This window comes from Panthera tigris, chromosome B4 (genome assembly GCF_018350195.1).
Source record: "Panthera tigris isolate Pti1 chromosome B4, P.tigris_Pti1_mat1.1, whole genome shotgun sequence".
Lineage (NCBI taxonomy): Eukaryota > Metazoa > Chordata > Mammalia > Carnivora > Felidae > Panthera > Panthera tigris.
In genome coordinates this window covers 113,482,594-113,500,034 of record NC_056666.1, presented here as the reverse complement: position 1 = coordinate 113,500,034, position 17,441 = coordinate 113,482,594, and the positions used below count along the sequence as shown (strand labels likewise).

General features: G+C 41.1%; 1 long non-coding RNA gene across 1 annotated transcript in view; it reads left to right on the top strand.

The window, feature by feature from the left end:
• The window catches only part of LOC122240422, a 35,001-nt gene extending 18,588 nt beyond the window's left edge, over positions 1–16,413 (top strand). The window contains exon 3 of the long non-coding RNA XR_006220162.1: positions 15,469–16,413. This is a non-coding gene — a long non-coding RNA (uncharacterized LOC122240422). The remainder of the gene's footprint in view (positions 1–15,468) is intronic.
• Positions 16,414–17,441: the final 1,028 nt, after the last annotated feature.

Here is a 17,441-nt window from a genome sequence, read left to right as displayed (position 1 = left end):
GGAAACCCAGTTTGGGATGAGTTTGAAATGCTTTTAGCCATCCAAGTGGGGGTGTTGGGGAGGTGGCTACTTATAAGGGTCTGGAGTTCAAAGGTCCTGAATATAAAGCCCCCAGCCTGGTACCTAGAGAAGAGCAGATCCTCTGTGAGTGGAAGTTCCCTCCCCGCTCCATATCCCTGACTCCCAGATTTGGCCTGTAAATACTGCGTAGAGGAGAAGACTCCCAAGTCAGTACTGATTAAAACACTACACGGGTTCTCCTTACCTTTATAAAGCCTTTATACAGCTTTATAAAAAAGAAATGTCTTGATTCAGTGACCAAGTTTGTTTTTTCAACCTCATCTTTATAAAGATGTTCTTTATAAAGAAGATGAAGTAATTATGGATGCAATTCCTTTTTCGGGCCTTCCAAAGGAGCAGTCAATGAAAAAATTCAACACCCTCACATCGGATCTAGTTGTCCTTTGGGGTCCCCATTTCTACAGTCTTCTTTAGATATTGTATCCTGGTTTCCTTGAACATGGTGGTAAGGAATTGTGTTTTAAATTCTTCTGGAATTAGCTCCTGAAGGCAAAACTGCTGGAGGTGTCTCAGATAGTCTCATGGCCCCTGGACATTTGGGTGATACAGATAGTCATAAGAGACTTGTGTTCCTGTTTCTAGGGGCTGTATGCACACCCACTCTGCAGGTCCTTTTGGTTTGCCAAAGCTAGCCATGAGCCGAGAGGTGGACATCATTCAGCTTAGAGAAAGCATTTTTCCAGCATTCACTGTGGGGAGAAGGTCTTATCAAAAGGCCAGCTCTTCTGGAGTTTCAGGCTGTGAAGATGGTCCTTGGATTTGGGGGAAAATACACATAGTGGAGGAAAGGAAGGTAAGAGGGGGGATGCTTAGACCCAGCAAAACCTCTTACCTCCTGACTTCTGTCTGCAGGAGGGGGAGGTGCTGCAGAGGACCCAGGGCCTTGTGGCTTTTCTCCCTCACTTTCATGCTTAGTGCCATCTCAAGACAGTTCTTGTTTCCCAGGGTCAACTCTAAACAGGAGGCGCATGATGTTTCCTGAATGGCTCATTGGCTTTTACACGACAGGTGAGTTCTTGTGGCAGGAACCACAGCTCAGGTGTGGCCGAGTCTTGTCAACAGTGCTTCTCGGCTCAGTTCTCCCTTCTGTTTCAGCTGATCCTTGGCTCCGTGCTTGTGAGCATCTGGGAAACTGGGCATGGGAGCAATTCCACCCTTTGTTCGATAACTAGCAGACACACAGGCGAGACGAGCCAGGAGCACAGCCAATTGCCTTAAGGAGTATGGGCAGAGACCACAGCAATTCGAGGAGTGGGGGGAATGGGCATTCAGCGCTGCCACCAGAGCACCGAGCCAAGCTGGCAGCCTCCGCATCTGGCTCGGGCTCCAGCTCTCTGACCCCCCTCTTATTCCATCCTTCCTGACGATTCATTAAGAGTGCTTAGGGGAGCACAGAAGACTTTTTATAGGCATCCTGGTTCAGCCTCGGTAGGGTTGCTGAAAACAAAAAAAAAATATTTCTGGAGTGGAAAGATCTTTAGAAATGTCCTTGCCAAAATGTTTTATTTAGTTCTTCATCACTGGGTGTATTAATGCAAGAAGGATTTGCCTAACACCTTCAGAGCTGAGAGGGGTGTTGTATGCATGAGATGTTTGTGTGTCCTGAGGACCAGAGGAGCACAGGGACCAGGACCAGGGAGGTCTTGGGCTTCAGCTCTGAAGCTGCGTAAACCTGTGGAGATTTCTGGAATCACCACGCCAGGTGCTATGGGGATTCTCAGCCATACTCGTCATTTCCATGAAAATAAAAGAAATTTCTGATGTTAAATAGAAGGCAACCTATTGACATCACCCTTACCAAAAATGAAGGTCTGGTTTTCATCTCTGCTTCTTGAGCTGGGGCCAGCTTTTCCTGTTGTCTCCTGTGTGGAATTCGGAATAAAGAGCGAAAGGAAATCTCCCTAAATGGGAGAAAGACTTCCTCCTCCCTGAGTCCAGACAGGAGTGAGTGAAGCCATTTCAAAGCAGCACGTTTTAACTAGTAGCTTCACTCCATGACGTTGGAGACCCCACACTGAGCTTGTTTTCAAGCGGGCTCCCGAGCTTTTCTTCCTGTTTTCCGGTGTAACTGTCTGGACTTCTAAATTACAGGGGGACAGGCTGGGCACAGGAAAGCTGCTCTCGTCTGCTTTGGGGCCTGCCGCAGACTAGGGAGAGGAGCTGTGAATATCCTAAGATTTCCAGTGTGGCCTCTCAGACCTGCTGGTTTGAATAATCCCGATGGGATCTGGAAAAAAGGCCCAGGCACATGAGCATTTGTAAGCACTGAGTAGAATCTTTATCCTTTTCAGGTTCAGTGGAATGTCACTGTCACCACTAATAAATCAAGTATGTCATCTTTCCACTACCTCAGCACCTCGCGTCGAGAGCTCAGTGGAACAGCAAGAACCCTGCAGCCGGGATCAGAGTCCTGGGTTCTGGTCCTCACTCTGCCTCTGTGAGCTGTGTGACCTTAGATGAGTCAGTTCTCTTCTCTGGGCTTCATTTTATTCATCAGTAAAGTGGAGCGGGGAGGGGGGAGATACTAGATGGCTCTCTTTTCTTTCCTTTTTATTTACTGTGGCCAAAAAACAAAACAAAACAAAAACCCATAAAATTTGCCATCATAACCATTTTTTAGTGTATAATTCAGTAGTGTTAAGTATATTTACATCATTGTGAAACAGATTTCCAGAACTTTTTCATCTTGTATAACTGAAACCATACCCATTAAACAACTCCCCTTTCCGCCTTCCTCCCAGTCCCTGGTAACCACCTCTCTGTTTTCTGTTTCTATGATTTTGGGTACTTTAGATACATCATATAAGCATTTGTCTTTTTGTGACTGGCTATTTCAGTTAACACAGTGCCTTCAACGTTCATTTATGTTGTAGCGTGTCAGAATTCCCTTTATTTTTTTAAGTATTTATTACCAACAACAACCAATAATTATTTATTACCCCAGCACGGGGCTCGAACCCACTAACTGCGAAATCATGACCTGAGCCAAAGTCGGATGCTTAACCGACTGAGCCACCCAGGCACTCCAAGAATTCCCTTTCTTTTAAAGGCTGAGTGATATGTCTTTGTATGTATATACCATTTTGTTTATTCATATGTCAGCAGATATTTGGGCTGTTCCCACCTCTTGAGTAATGCTACTGTGGACATAGGTGTGCAAGTGTCTGTTTGAGTGCCTTCAATTCCTTTGAATGTATACCCTAAAGTAAGATTGCTGGATCACATGGTAATCCTACTCTTAATTTTTTGAGGAACCATCATAGCTTTCCCCATGGCAGCTGTTCCATTTTACATTCCCACCGGCAGTGGCCAAGAGTTCCAACTTCTCTGTCTTTCACTAACACTTGTTATATTCTGGTTTTTTTTTTTTTTTTTTTTGCTAGTAGCTATCTTGGTGGGTGTGAGGTGGTAACCCACTGTGGTTGTGATTTGCCTTTCTCTGAAGATTCGTAATGTGGAGCATCTTTTCATTTGCTTATTGACCATTTGTATATCATCTGTGGAAAAATGTCCAAGTCCTTTGCCCATTTCTTAACGAGGTACTTATTTTTGTTGCTGAGTTATATACTAGGTGACTATGGACTGTCCATCTTAGACATTTATAACTAGATTCTTAGTGTCCTCAAACAGCTTTTTCATCTTTCCTTCCTTTCAAGAGATGGATAATGGTTAACCGCCACAGGATATGTGTATATGTTTGCAAGAAATTGAATCTTATCAGTGACTCTGACAGATTTTTTTTTTTTGCCTGCTGGTTTTTTGCTTCATGTGATAGGAAGCAAAGATGTGTTATTGAGGGTTTAATGTAACAGGATGACCATCGCTTGAGGGAAGAGTGTGGAGTAGGAATCTTTTTCCTTTTAAAGTTAGTGGTTCTTTTATAACTATATGCTGATCAATTTTCTATGCATTTTACATGTATTAGTATATTTAATTCTCACAGGAACAGCCTTATGAGGTCTATGCTAGCATTTTCCCCATTTACAATGATGCAACTGAGGCACAGAGACAGCAAGTAAGTCACACCTAAGGTCACAAGGCTAGTAAAGTTGAGGACAGAGGTCCTCTGCCTCCTGTTCCTCTCATCCTTAGTTGCTGCCTCAGACACACACCTCCTTAGTCTTTATCCTGTTATTTAGATCATGCCAGAATGCTTTCTTTTTTTTCTCCCCTGCCTCCCTCCCTTCACCTTTCTATTGTGCCATCTGAAACTCCATCCCGTGTAAACAGAATCCCTACATCCTTAACATTTGTACTAAATGTTTTTCTGTTTTTTTGCTGCCAGATGAGCCTTAGTCTCTTCTGAGCTCCCTGTTTCCCTTTTATCTTGCTGGACGGCACCTGCCCTCTGCTCTGCCCCTCAGGCTGGGAGTTGGGAGTCAGTGTCTCCCTTGCTCCCCAAAACTGTTGCCTGGCTACCATTCCACACCTCCCATACAAAATTCCCTTTGGCTTTGAGGCTCGTGTCTCATCCCTGTGTCACCTCCATCATGTCCACCTGCTTACCCGTCTCTGCTCTCACAAAAGGTTTTTGGCAACAAACTCATGACCTTTCTCTCCCCCAAATTCTGCCACCTGTCAGCCTTCATCAATCCAGTGTCCAGGAGGATGACCTCTCTGAGCCACGGCTCCTCTGATCCTTGGCTTCAAGCCCAGTGTTTATTACTTGGCATCTACTAGGGCATGGTCTTTCAGGAGTTCTACCGTGCTGTGTCGTCACTCAGTACTACCCCATCCCCAAATCTCAAACTCCATGTCCTTCCAGCGCATTCGTGCCCTCACTGCCATTAGTTAGTTCATGGAGATGTCCAGAACTTAGACTCTCCCATGTGCACCCGGTCTGTATCCCCGGCCTGGCTTCTCCTCCATCCCCACTTCCCCCTTACCCTAGGGCCATTGTGAGTAGTATTTATGTCCACCCCCATCTTTCCCCATGCTTTGAAGAATGAAGCATCCCTCCTTCCTTCCAATTTAATAATTCAACCTGCGTCCACATCCCCCTTCTCTGGGCTCCTGCTCTGTCCATCATTTCCCATATGACCTGCATGTGCACCCTCTTCCCATCTCTCTGTGAATATGCTTTGCTGCCTCCAGTCTCCAGACTTCCCTTGACCCTGCACCCATATTTCAGCTCTGTCTAGTCTTACTTACTCCTTCTGCTTCTCTAAACTTCTGGGAAGACTCTCTGGTTATTCACCTCCTTTTTACCTCTCAGGCCATTAAAATTGGGCTTCTGTTCACAAGGTATTTGGGTACATGTGAGGCTGGGTTTGAAATTTGGAATAGCCAATGATGGATTGCTTCCACTGACTCAGTGGAAGGGAAGGTCAAGCTGTGTGCTAAGAACGCAGGGCCAGAAGATGGGTGAACTTGAGGAGTGTGGTAGCACTGCAGTGTATCTGAGGGGGGAAGCCAGTTGGAAAGGATTATTAAGCACCACTCTATGCATCTTAATTGAAGGTTAACTTGCACGGTGCCTGGAACACAGGAGGCATTCAGTAAAGGCATTTCTCCCTCCTTTGTCCCCTCTCTTTAGAGCTTAGTTTTCTTTTTTGTACAGCATGGCGTTGGACCAAATGACCATCAGACCCCTTCCAGCTCCAACCTTCTTCATACAACAGAATTTCTCCTAGCAATGTCTTGAGTTTGTAACTGCCTTGGAGACGAGCCTTTCAAAAACTGCTTACCAAGAGGCCTGTGTTCTTTCCACAGGGCATTCAAAACAAATACCACAAAAAATGTTTTTAGGAGACAACTGAAACTCATTGCACAAAAGCCTGTTACCTCATTGTGCCCCTTCTCGAGTAATCTAAACCAACGTGTGTGTGGTGATGGCGGCATTGTAAGGTGAAAACAATGATGTGATTTCCATCTAAGTGAGTATGTGTGCATTTCAAAGGAATTTTTAGCTTTAGCACATCAACCTTAAGGAGTATTTAGCACATCAACCTTAAGGAGTAATTGATTCTGTCAAATTTTGGACAACATAAAGAAAGGCTGATGGTTTTTAGACAGTTGGGGGCTTGTAGGGACAGAGCTGGGCAAAAAGAACATGAAAAGAATACAGAGTTCAATCAGGCAGCAAAGAGATTAGTTGAATCCAGCCTAGGCCAGGGGGTTGCTGAATTCCATCTACCCAAATTAAGCTTCTCTAAAAAGGACCAGTATGTTTGCTATTTCAAGAGAATGTAACATATTCTGACCCTAAAGGATTGTCTTTGTGATTTCAATATAAAATGGGTAACATTCTAATCTTGAGATTTTAAGGTTCTTGAAAGGTTTAAGAGATGGTGATTAAGTTTATAAACAGAACTGGAATGCTTAAGGGAACTCAATTTATGATTTTTTTTAAGTTTATTTGATTATAGTTGCAATAAGAGAGCTTAAATGCTAGGGACTTTTTTTTTTAAGTTTATTTATTGATTTTGAGGGAGAGGGGGAAAAAGAGAGAGAGAGTGCATGTGCTAGAGCAGAGGAGGGGCAGAGAGAGAGGGAGAGAGAGAGAATCCCAAGCAGGCTCCATGCTATAGTGCAGAGCCTGATTTGAGGCTCAATCTCCTGAACTATGAGATCATGACCTGAGCCAAAATCGAGAGTTGGACTCTTAACCAACTGAGCCACCCAGGAGCCCCTGATTTTAATTTTTTAATTTGAATAGAGTTGACACAACAATGTTACATTAGTTTCAAATGTAAAACATAGTGAATCAACAGCTCTGTTCACCACAGTGTAGCAAGGGAAGTTTTTGCTTGTTATAGTTGTAAATTTGCCCTGTAAGACATTGGAAGCACTTAGAAATAAGTTTCAGTGTCTTACTTTTGTTAATGCAGCTTAAAATTAAGACTATTTAATTGATTAAATTTGTAGATGGAACTGATTGTTTGAGCAGGTCAGTCTGTCCGCTGCAATTTCTGGAGAATTAGAAAAAAACTTGAAAATACTTTTCTTCCATTACTAGTCTTATAAACAGAGTTGTCATTTGAACTGAAAACAGTGCAACCCAGGTTTTTAAATTGGTAACTTTGGTAACTTGAATATTAATCGAGGAGTCCAGTAACTAAAAATCCTTTCTATGGAAAAGGCCCCAGTTAGAAATATGATAAGCCAAGACAGGAAGGGTGAAAACACCCACAGTGTATTGGCCAGGGGAGCTGTGTGGGGCTGGGGAAGGTGGGCAGTCCAGGGACATGATGGCAGATATAAGGGGGAATATGGAGGGCACTGAGTATACTCAGTGCACCAGGGGACCTAAAATATTTTCTCCTACATTTTTATAACATGAATACTTTTAGGAACACTTGGGTTTTTATGTTTATCTTTGCCTGTCCTTATTTTACAAGCAACAGATCAAGATTAATCCAGAACAAGGTAACAACACTCAAAATTGGATGACACATTAACACGATGAGGAGTGTTGATTGGTTTTTCAGCAGTCTGAAATACAATATGACATCACTGTCCACTGATTTGGTTATTTTGACTTTTCTAGAAACTGGGGACCAAAAATAGGTAAAGAAGAAATGAGCAAAAGCTCTTAAATAACCAGCAGATAAAGTCAAATCCATATTTATTTCTGACCTTCTTGATTGACTTGGACCAAATGGTGAAGTAGCAGAAGCAACTGTTCTTGAGGTGCTCAGGATTCCCGTTCTCCTTCCCCGCTAAAATGTTTTTGTCTTCTCCACTCATCAGTTTCCACTCTCAGGTAGAATATGGTTATTGGTTGACATTTTAATGTGACTTTAAGTTCAAGGGGTGATTTTTCTCTCCGTCTTGTCTTCCATCATGGAGTGGAAGTAATGGTTCAAGGCCGTCCCTATAGAGGTGAGGCCGCCTTCACAAAAGTGCCTTTGGGAGGCTGAGGTCCAGGTAGGAGAGCACGTAATGTGTATCTCTTGAGAGAAAGACCAGGAGTACCAGGAGGGGCTCTTGTAATATTTATTCTGGGACTGTCCTGCTGGATGGGATGGATGGTGGGCTCATGTATATATAGGCCAGTGACTCCCAAACCTAGTTAGTCATCATAATCCCTTGGAAGAGGTGTTCAGAAAAAACTTTTAGGCCTGGCATTTCACATTCAGATTCTGATTCAGTCGCTCTGGGGTGCTGTCTGTTCTTGGTCAGATCCACTGGGGGAAGCCAGTGGAAGAGCTGTGATGAGTTTACTATCCTGTGATCATTACTTAGCAAAGCAGGTGGATACTCCACCATAACAATACAGTTATGATTTAGGGACACAGGTTTCCTCCACTCTTACTTATAAGCCCACAAGCCACTCTTACTTAGAAGGCCTAACTACTGTAATTTCTAATGAAATTAGTTTCTGTCTTGCTTTTTTGCTCTCTGTGTGCTCTCTGAGCTGTCTCTTCCTCTCTGTTTCTCTAGAACACTCTCATAGGCTGCCTCAGGCTTTTTTTTTTTTTTTTTAAACTGGCTATCTGTCCATTTTGTTTTTACATCCTTCAGAATAAGTAAATGCAAATACATCCCCATTAGTTATTGAGAAAAAGAGGGCAACGATATATATTTCCCTCCTAGATGAAATGACAGGAGAACTATGTGCCAGACACAACACTGACAGTTTTACTTATATACTACTTGGTTCTGTCCTCACCACAGTCCTGGGAGGGCAGACGCTTGACTCAAAAACACTAACATTACTGCCTAAAATGACTCTGCTCAGAGCTGACTAATTGTAGTTTTCTTAATCACCAGCCAACATTGATCAAGTACCTAGGACAGGCAGAGCACCGAGACCAGCCTAGACTGTCCTGAGCTTGCTAATTAGATCATGCTGCTCTTTCTTTGGTACACTGTGTCTTGTGGGATTGATGAAAACCAACACATTAAAAATAAGCCTTGAAAACTTTAGATCTTTGTCTTGCTTTAAAAAAAAAAAATACTGTGTTCTCTCCCATCCCACAAGTTGAACAATTTGAAAAACTGGGGGGAGAAAAGCATGAAGGAGAATCTAAAAATCACCAATAATTCTATTAATTGAAGAAAATAACTGCTAATTTTTTAAGGTACCTCTGACCTGCTTTTTGCTACACACCCATACACATACTTATAGAATCCTTATACTTTAAAAACACAAATTTGGCCATTCCACGTTTATATATCATTTCCTGTTTTTCTACAGCAGTTGTAGCATGTGTGATAGATGTGTGGACCAGGGTTCATTATTTAACTAAACATCTTTGATTGTTGATTACTTGAATTGTTTCCATTCCCACTTTTAAAACAAGGTTGTGTTATCTAGCCCAGCTGTCCTTTAAATATGACTATAGGCAACTAGTTTTAAACATGCAAGAAATCAGAGTATATGTAATCATAATCTCATCCTGAGAAGTCTGCTAGATGATGAACTGTATCCCACTAGAAGATGACTGAGGAAACAGCAGCAAAAATGCTGCCGATGAGCACCGACTGTATTTAACTTGAGGTCTAAGACTGTGAACAAAGTTGGAAGAATAGCCTGTAAATATTGCACATTCTTCTACATTAGAAGTAGCACAGCTGACAATATTGGAGAAGAGAAAGGGAAGAGGAGGGATGCCTAGGTGGCTCAGTGGGTTGAGCATCCGACTTCAGCTCAGGTCATGATCTCACGGTTTGTGGGTTCGAGCCCCGTGTTGGGCTGTGTGCTGAACTCTTTCTCAGAGCCTGGAGCCTGCTTCAGATTCTGTGTCTCTCCTTCTCTCTCTCTGCCCCTCCCCGGCTCACACTCTGTCTCACTCTGTCTCTCAAAAATAAATAAATGTAAAAAAAAAAAAAAAGAAAAGAAAAAGAAAGGGAAGAGGAGAAGTAAAATAAAACCACTGACTGGCATTTAGGTCATAAGTGGGAGTCAAAAGATACTACTTAAAGGTCTACACCAATTTTAGAAGTCCATGTAAGGAAAAGGGGGATTATGGCCATTAAAAATTACAAAGTATTAGTTAGTATAAAGATAACCACTGTAGTAAAAATAGAAAACTTTTTAAATATCAAAATAAAAAAATAATAAAAAGATTTGCAAAAATAAAAATATTAAGACTCTATAAACTCATAAAAATAGCTACCTAAGAGGGTTGGAAGCAATTAGGGTGGAAAGGATAGCAATGGGACTAAGATTTCTCTGAGTTTATGTTTTTATACAGTTTTGATTTTTGAACCATGTAAAAATTATACATATTTTAAAAATAAAATTAAAATAAATAAAAAACAAAATTAAATACAAAGAATAAAAAGGGCAAACATTAAAACTGAATATAAACAAGGGCACCCTGGTGGCTCAGTTGGTTAAGCGTCTGACTTCAGCTCAGGTCCTGATCTCCTGGTTCACGAGTTTGAGCCCTGAGTCAGGCTCTGAGTTGATAGCACAGAGCCTGGAGCCTGCTTCGGATTCTGTGTCTCCCTCTCTCTCTGCCCCTTCCCTGCTCATAATCTCTCTCTCTCTAAAAGAAATAAAAACATTTAAAAATTAAAAAAAATATAAACAGAAAAAATGATCTTAACTGCATATCAAATTGTACATCAAGTATAACTATAGAAAAAAACGGAATTCAAAAAATGTTTACTTATCTATTTTGAGAGAGAGAGAGAGAGTGGGGAAGGGGCAGATAGAGAGAAAAGAGAGAGAATCCCAAGCAGGCTCTGCCCTGTAGGTGCAGAGCCCAACACTGGGCTCAATCTCACGAACTGTGAGGTCACACCTGAGCTGAAATCAAGAATTGGATGCTCAACCGACTAAGCCACCCAGGCAAACCTAGAAAAAAATGGAATTGATTCAGGCACAGTGTTAATACACTTTTCCAGGATGTATTCTTTGAACAGAAAGAACTTTAAACAATATTTCCTTTAACTTAGATTTATTTGTGGTGGTCTTGGTAAGCAATACTGAGATTATTTTGAATGGATTGAAGCATACAGCAAATGAGAAAATATCTTTAAATTTTTGCAAATAAAGTTCTCAATGTGAGGGAAGATAAAAATATAAACTAGGAGAAAGAGAGGAAGATTTCTATGATATTGGATTAGAATGGGAGGTATCAGTAAGAACCCACGATTTCTTGAAAAAATACATTCCTTAGTTCTGCATACTGAAAGAGTCTGTATACAGTTACATCCCATTAGCAATGAGCACACCTAGAAGCTAGATCTTGGTTTCTAAATATCATTATTTATTGAAAAGAACAAGACTCCTTGGAAAATTAACTGATTCTAGGTCTGAGACAGAAAAAGTACAAAGTGAGCCTAGACTCACTTTTGCTAGAAAGTAAGTGCTCGAGAATCAAAGAGCCAATGTCAAAATGATACAGAAACCAGATTCTATTGGCTTCCTTTGGACAAATGTGGGTCAATTGGAGCATCTAAAAGAATAATGATGGTAGTGGGGGGAAAGAATACAAATGAATGCCAACTGGTAAGTGTGGAAAGAAGAACGGAAACAGAACATTTTCAAACATGATGCCACTGTAGGGCATTTACCTTGACAGGATTCTGGATTTTATTTTATTTTATTTTATTTTATTTTATTTTATTTTATTTTATTTTATTTTATTTTATTTTATTTTATTTTATTTTATTTTATTTTATTTTTATGTTTTTAAAAAGATTTTTTAAAAGTAATCTGTACACCCAACATAGGGCTCAGATGCACAACCCCGAGATCAAGAGTTGCACGTTCTACTGACTGAGCCTGCCAGGTGCCCCAGGATTCAGGATTAAAAAAAATATATTTTATAAATATCATTTCAGGAATAAAACCTGAATTCTATTAACTAAAAAAATAGATCAAAGGGGGAAAAAGTAGATCAAGGGAAGCCAACTCAACTTCTTAGGCTAAATTTGAACAGAAGTGTTGCGTGGTTAAAGCATATTCTCAGACCTGCAACCAGTTCAGCATCCACAAGGCAGTAAGAGGAATAATTTTATAGAAATAGGGGCAGTCATTTCAAGACACACGGCAAATTTTGTTCCTTAAACCAGTCTTCAATGTGAAAATCATTGTGCTTTGATTCCTTTCCTACCCCTGGGAACAAACAAAAGAATCAAAAAGCAGTAAGGAGGATGAAAAGGACCCAAGGAAGAGGGTCTACAAATGCCTTGGACTTTAAGTAAGACTAAGGAATAGGGAAGCCAGAGGCACCTGGGTGGCTCAGTTGGTTAAGCGTCCAATCTTGATTTCAGCTCAGGTCATAATCTCGCGGGTTGTGAGATCGAACCCTGCATGGGGCTCTGCTCTGACAGCGTGGAGCCTACTTGGGATTCTCTTCCTCCCTGTCTCTCTGCCCCTCCCCTGCTCTCTCTTTCTCAAAAATAAAGAAATATGAAAAAAAAAATTAAGGAATAGGAAAGCCAGGAAGCAGCATTTCTTCCTCAGCACTCCTGTGTTAATGATTTGCCCACTTTGACCAACACAAGAGAGATCTTCATCGCAGGAGAGAAAAAATTCTCAACGATGTCCCTGCCTACTCTGCTACCGCACATCTCCCGCTGCCCCTCATTTACAGCCAGTGCTGCTTTGCCATTTACATTGAAACTGGGGGTTTTGGAAGAGTGTCACCTGGATTTGTTCAGGCACTGTTTTTTTCAGTGAGTATATCAATGTGACATCAACATGTTCTGCCTGATAGCCATGGGGTACAAAATGAGGAAAACACGTGCATATTGTGAAACGATTTTGCCACAAAACTTAAATACAAAGTTCGTGTGATTACTCACTGATAAATGTGATTGTGAAAGGCTACTTGTACCTTACAGATGGATTGCCTTATGCAGACCCAAAATGTTGCATGGAGAAGCTCTTTGTGGCACAAGGAGGCTGTAGATACCCCCAGATATTCCCATCTCTCATTTGAGCTGGTCTGGCCTCATTGTCCTAGAGGTTGTTTCCTTTCTCATCATTCCTGTGGGGGGAATTTTTGTTAAAAGGATATTTGTGGTCTGCAGTGGAGTCTTCATAGGGGCTTTGATGTCCCTGCAGATTCAAGGCTGGAGTGGTAAAGAAATCAGCCTGAAGTAGTTCTGATCTCAAACTCTCCAAAATATTTGGCATCATACAGGTGCTTTCTCATCATCTGAGCTCTTTAAATTCTCAGCTTTCCTGGAGCTGTCAGAACATGGGATATTGTCATCAGTCACCTCAACAGCAAGCCTAGAGACAAATTCATTTGGATTCAAGATTCTGGCCGAAACGAACTAAAACCATTTAAACTTCCATAAAGTTTAAAAGAATAAAGGAAGGAAAAGAGAGAAGGAAGGAAGAAAAGAAGGAAGAAAGGAAGGAAGGACTTTTATAAAGACACAGAGGTTTCTCACAGAGACCAAGGGCACATTTACACTTGGCCCTCAGGAAGACCTTGGAATCCAGGGGTGGAGAAGCCAGAGAACTCACTCTTTGTCTTGCATTGACTTCATTCTCTTTCAGTAGACCATGCTCTGAGTCTGCATATAAGTATAGCCACCTTTTAAGAAATTATCAGCATGTGCTAACTTCTGGCCCAATCAATGATGGTTAGAGAGGATGGTACATATTGCAAATATAACCACAATGCTCAGTGCCCAAAGGGGGAAGAATGGTAGTAAGAAGGGCAGAAATATTAAAAGTTACTCACTACTCATGTTGTGCAGTGTTACAATCTGGATGAGCTCACCCACCATTCTAGGCCATCCTTTTTCATTTGCCAACTATGTATTAGATATCTATAAGTTCGATGCCACAAGGACACAAAGAAAAGTCAGACATGTCCTATCAACTAGGGCAAACAGGATATTTATAAATTAAAAATTTTTTTCATTTTAAATAATAATTTCATTTTTTAAATGAATTACACATGTAGAAATTAAAATAGAAATATAACCTGGAATAGAAGTTATATTAATATATTTATGAATTAACATTACTATTAATATGTTGTATTAAAATCATTTTATATTAATTATGCTAATAAAACTAATATTAACAAAATTAAAATAGAAGCTAAATTGCACTCCAAGGTGTTCAGCAGAAATGACCATAGTGGCTCAGTTGGTTGAGTGTCTGACTCTTGATTTCAGCTCAGGTCATGATCCAGGGTTGTGGGATCAAGCCCCACATTGAGCTCCTCACTGAGCTTGGAGCCTGCTTGGGATTCTCTCTCTCTCCCTCTGCCCCTCTCCTCTGCACTCTAACATAAGTCAGTTTGCAGAGAAGGAGATTGGAGGACCACAGCCTATCTTAGGAGCCATCTGCTTTGCCTTCCTTTCAACTGAGGAATCCCTTCTACCGTGTCTGTAGCTCTGGTCATGGGTCAGCCAGCCTCTGCTTGAATGAGGCAGACTCCTTTGCATTATTGCACAATGTTAATTGTTAGGCTATTCTTTCTTATAATAAAACAAAATGAGCCTCTTCCTGATTTCTGATCATTGATTCTACCTCTGAACATCCTTTACATGTGACAACCTAGCTGATATTTGAAGGTTTATGATGACTTCCTCTCTCCCCTAAGCCAGAAAGTTGACTATCCTCCACTCTAAACTTTCCCAAATTCTTCAATGATTACTTAGAAGACCCAGCTTTTAGAGGTCCCTCTTGAACCTTGTTCCCCTCACGTTTTATCTACATTCTTCTTAAATTAGTGAGCCAGACATAGACACCATAGAGGGCCTGACCTGTGCAAACAATAGCTTTTGCTCGATGGTGGGTCTGAAGCTTCCAGAAAATCGGGGCTTTTTAAAAAAAACTCGGATTTCTGCCCAAGTGATAGCTAATCCCATTCTCTCTCTCTCCCTCTCCCTCTCTCTCTCTTTCTCTCTCTCTCTCAAAATGTGGTTCGTAGATACCCTGCATCCAAATTAACTGAAATTGTTAAAAATGAAAAATGAGGGCTTCTACCCTCAGAATCTCTGAGTGTGGAGTCCAGAAATCCTCATTTTTAACTAACTCTTTTTTTTAATCTTTCTAAAAATTTTTTAAAGTTTTTTTTATTTTGAGAGAGAAGCAGAGAGAGAGAGAAAGTGGAGGAGGGGCAGAGAGAGGGAGAGAGAGAATCCCAAGCAGATTCTGCACTGTCAGTGCGGAGCCCGACATGGGCTCAAACTCATGAACTGTGAGATCATGATCTGAGCCCAGACCAAGAGTCTGACGCTTAACCGACTGAGCCATCCAGGCATCCCACATTTTCACTAACTCTTGATGTTTCTTACGTACATTGACATTTCAGAACCATCAGTATGATGATTAAGAATGTAGGATTTCCCACTTCTATCTGTGTGACTGTGGGCAATTTACTTGACTTCTCTGAGCCTCAGTTATTTAAATCTATAAAATGAACGTAATAACTCATTTGAAGATGATTTATTAAAATGATAATGTATGTGTAGTAAACACTGTTGACTATCTACCCATTTGCTACTTTCCAGCCCAATCCTTCTCTTCTTTGCCTGTGGAGAGGTTTGTTTGGGAAGGTGGACACCATGCCATGTGTTCAAGGAAGGTGAGTGAGGGGTGAATCATGATAGGTCTAACATGGTATTGGCAGTCCATTTCCCTTGGCATTGACAGATTTAGGTGTGGTAAGTGATTTGATTCCAGACAATAAGATGTGAGGGAAATTGTAGGGACGCTGTGTGCAGGGTTTTCCTAAATAGTAAAAAGAGACATGTCGGAGGTGTACTTTTCTATATGTTGAGATATGGCCCCTGGAATCATTTCAGCCATTGTGCAACCACAAGGAGAGATGTTGCTGACTCTGCAAGAATGGCAGAGCTGGAGGATGAGTTTCCATGGTGTTGTTATGCTGCTTAAGCAACTAACCCTGGAACCAGCCCCTTCACTACCTATGGTTGTAAGATAGAAAATCCTTACTACTCTGCCAATTTTTGTTGGGTACTCCAAATTGCAGCTGAAAGCATTCTAATGGACGTGGTATGTGATGCCTTTGGCATAATGCCTAAAACATAAAATTTGCACAATAAATGGCTATCATTTTATTATTGTTATAGAAATATTGAACTTCCTATCCACTAAATTTTGGGAGGGGATTATGCACCAATTCCATTATAAGACACATCTGCTCAAAAATATTTGCTGAAAGTTGACATTAATTCTCCTTGGTTTCCACTCTCTATTTCAGCCTATTGAAATACTGGTGGTTCTATTGTACAGTGTATATCAGCCCTCCTTCCTAGCCTTGAGTTTGCCACAAATTTGACCAGTTTTTCAGCCTTTTAAATTTTCATTTAAATTTAGCCTCCCTTGAAAGATGGTTATGGTTTGAATAGGGAGAAATAGGTTTCTATGTTGAAGGTGGAGACACACCATGATTGAAAATTATTCAGGGAGGGGTGCCTGGGTAGCTCAGTCAGTTAAGCATCTGACTCTTTATCTCAGCTCAGGTCTTGATCTCAGGATTGGGAGCTCAAGTCCCATGTTGGGCCCTGCACTGGGTGTGAAGCCTATTGAAAAGAAAGAGAAAGAAAGAAAGAAAGAAAGAAAGAAAGAAAGAAAGAAAGAAAGAAAGAAAGAAAGGAGGGAGGGAGAGAGGGAAGAAAGAAAGAAAGAAAGAAAGAAAGAAAGAAAGAAAGAAAGAAAGAAAGAAAGAAAAAGAAAGGAGGGAGGGAGAGAGGGAGGAAAGAAAGAAAGAAAGAAAGAAAGAAAGAAAGAAAGAAAGAAAGAAAGAAAAAGAAAGGAGGGAGGGTGAGAGGGAGGAAAGAAAGAAAGAGAAAGAAAGAAAGAAAGAAAGAAAGAAAGAAAGAAAGAAAGAAAGAAAGAAAGACAATTATTCAGGAAAACAGCCTAATTTCATGATTTGTCATGGGTGGTCCCAGGGTAAACATTGTAAAGGCATTTGGAGGGCAGCTTGTAGAGTGCAATGAGTTGGAAATTTATCCTGTAAATCCCTGGAGGTTTTTGTCTGGTGAGGCATCTGAGGCAGTTAGCTGGAGTTACGTGCCCTGCGCAAGGTCATTCAATGACGGTGTGACCAAAGAGGGATTAGGATTCACGGTCACAGTGCCTAGAATTCCTGTGCGTGACTAGACTTTGCTACGTGATGTTACTTGGGAGGCAACAGTAACTATTGTGGTAACAATATCTCCAAAGAACAAGGGGAGAGGACAATGGTAGAGTCAGACTCATCACCTCATAGAATGGTACAACTGAAAGCAATCTCCAGGACTGTCTGGCCCAACACTGTCATTGTACAGAGAAGGAAATTGACATCCGTAGAGATATATCCAAGGTCACATGGCCAACGAGTGGCAGAACAGAGATGAAGACTTCTGACTTATGATGTTTGCCTTCCTGCTTTTTCCTTTTATTAGTTCTGCTGAATGTATTACATTCTTCCTGGAATTTTATGACATAAGAACTGCAGACATTTGGCAATGTTGTA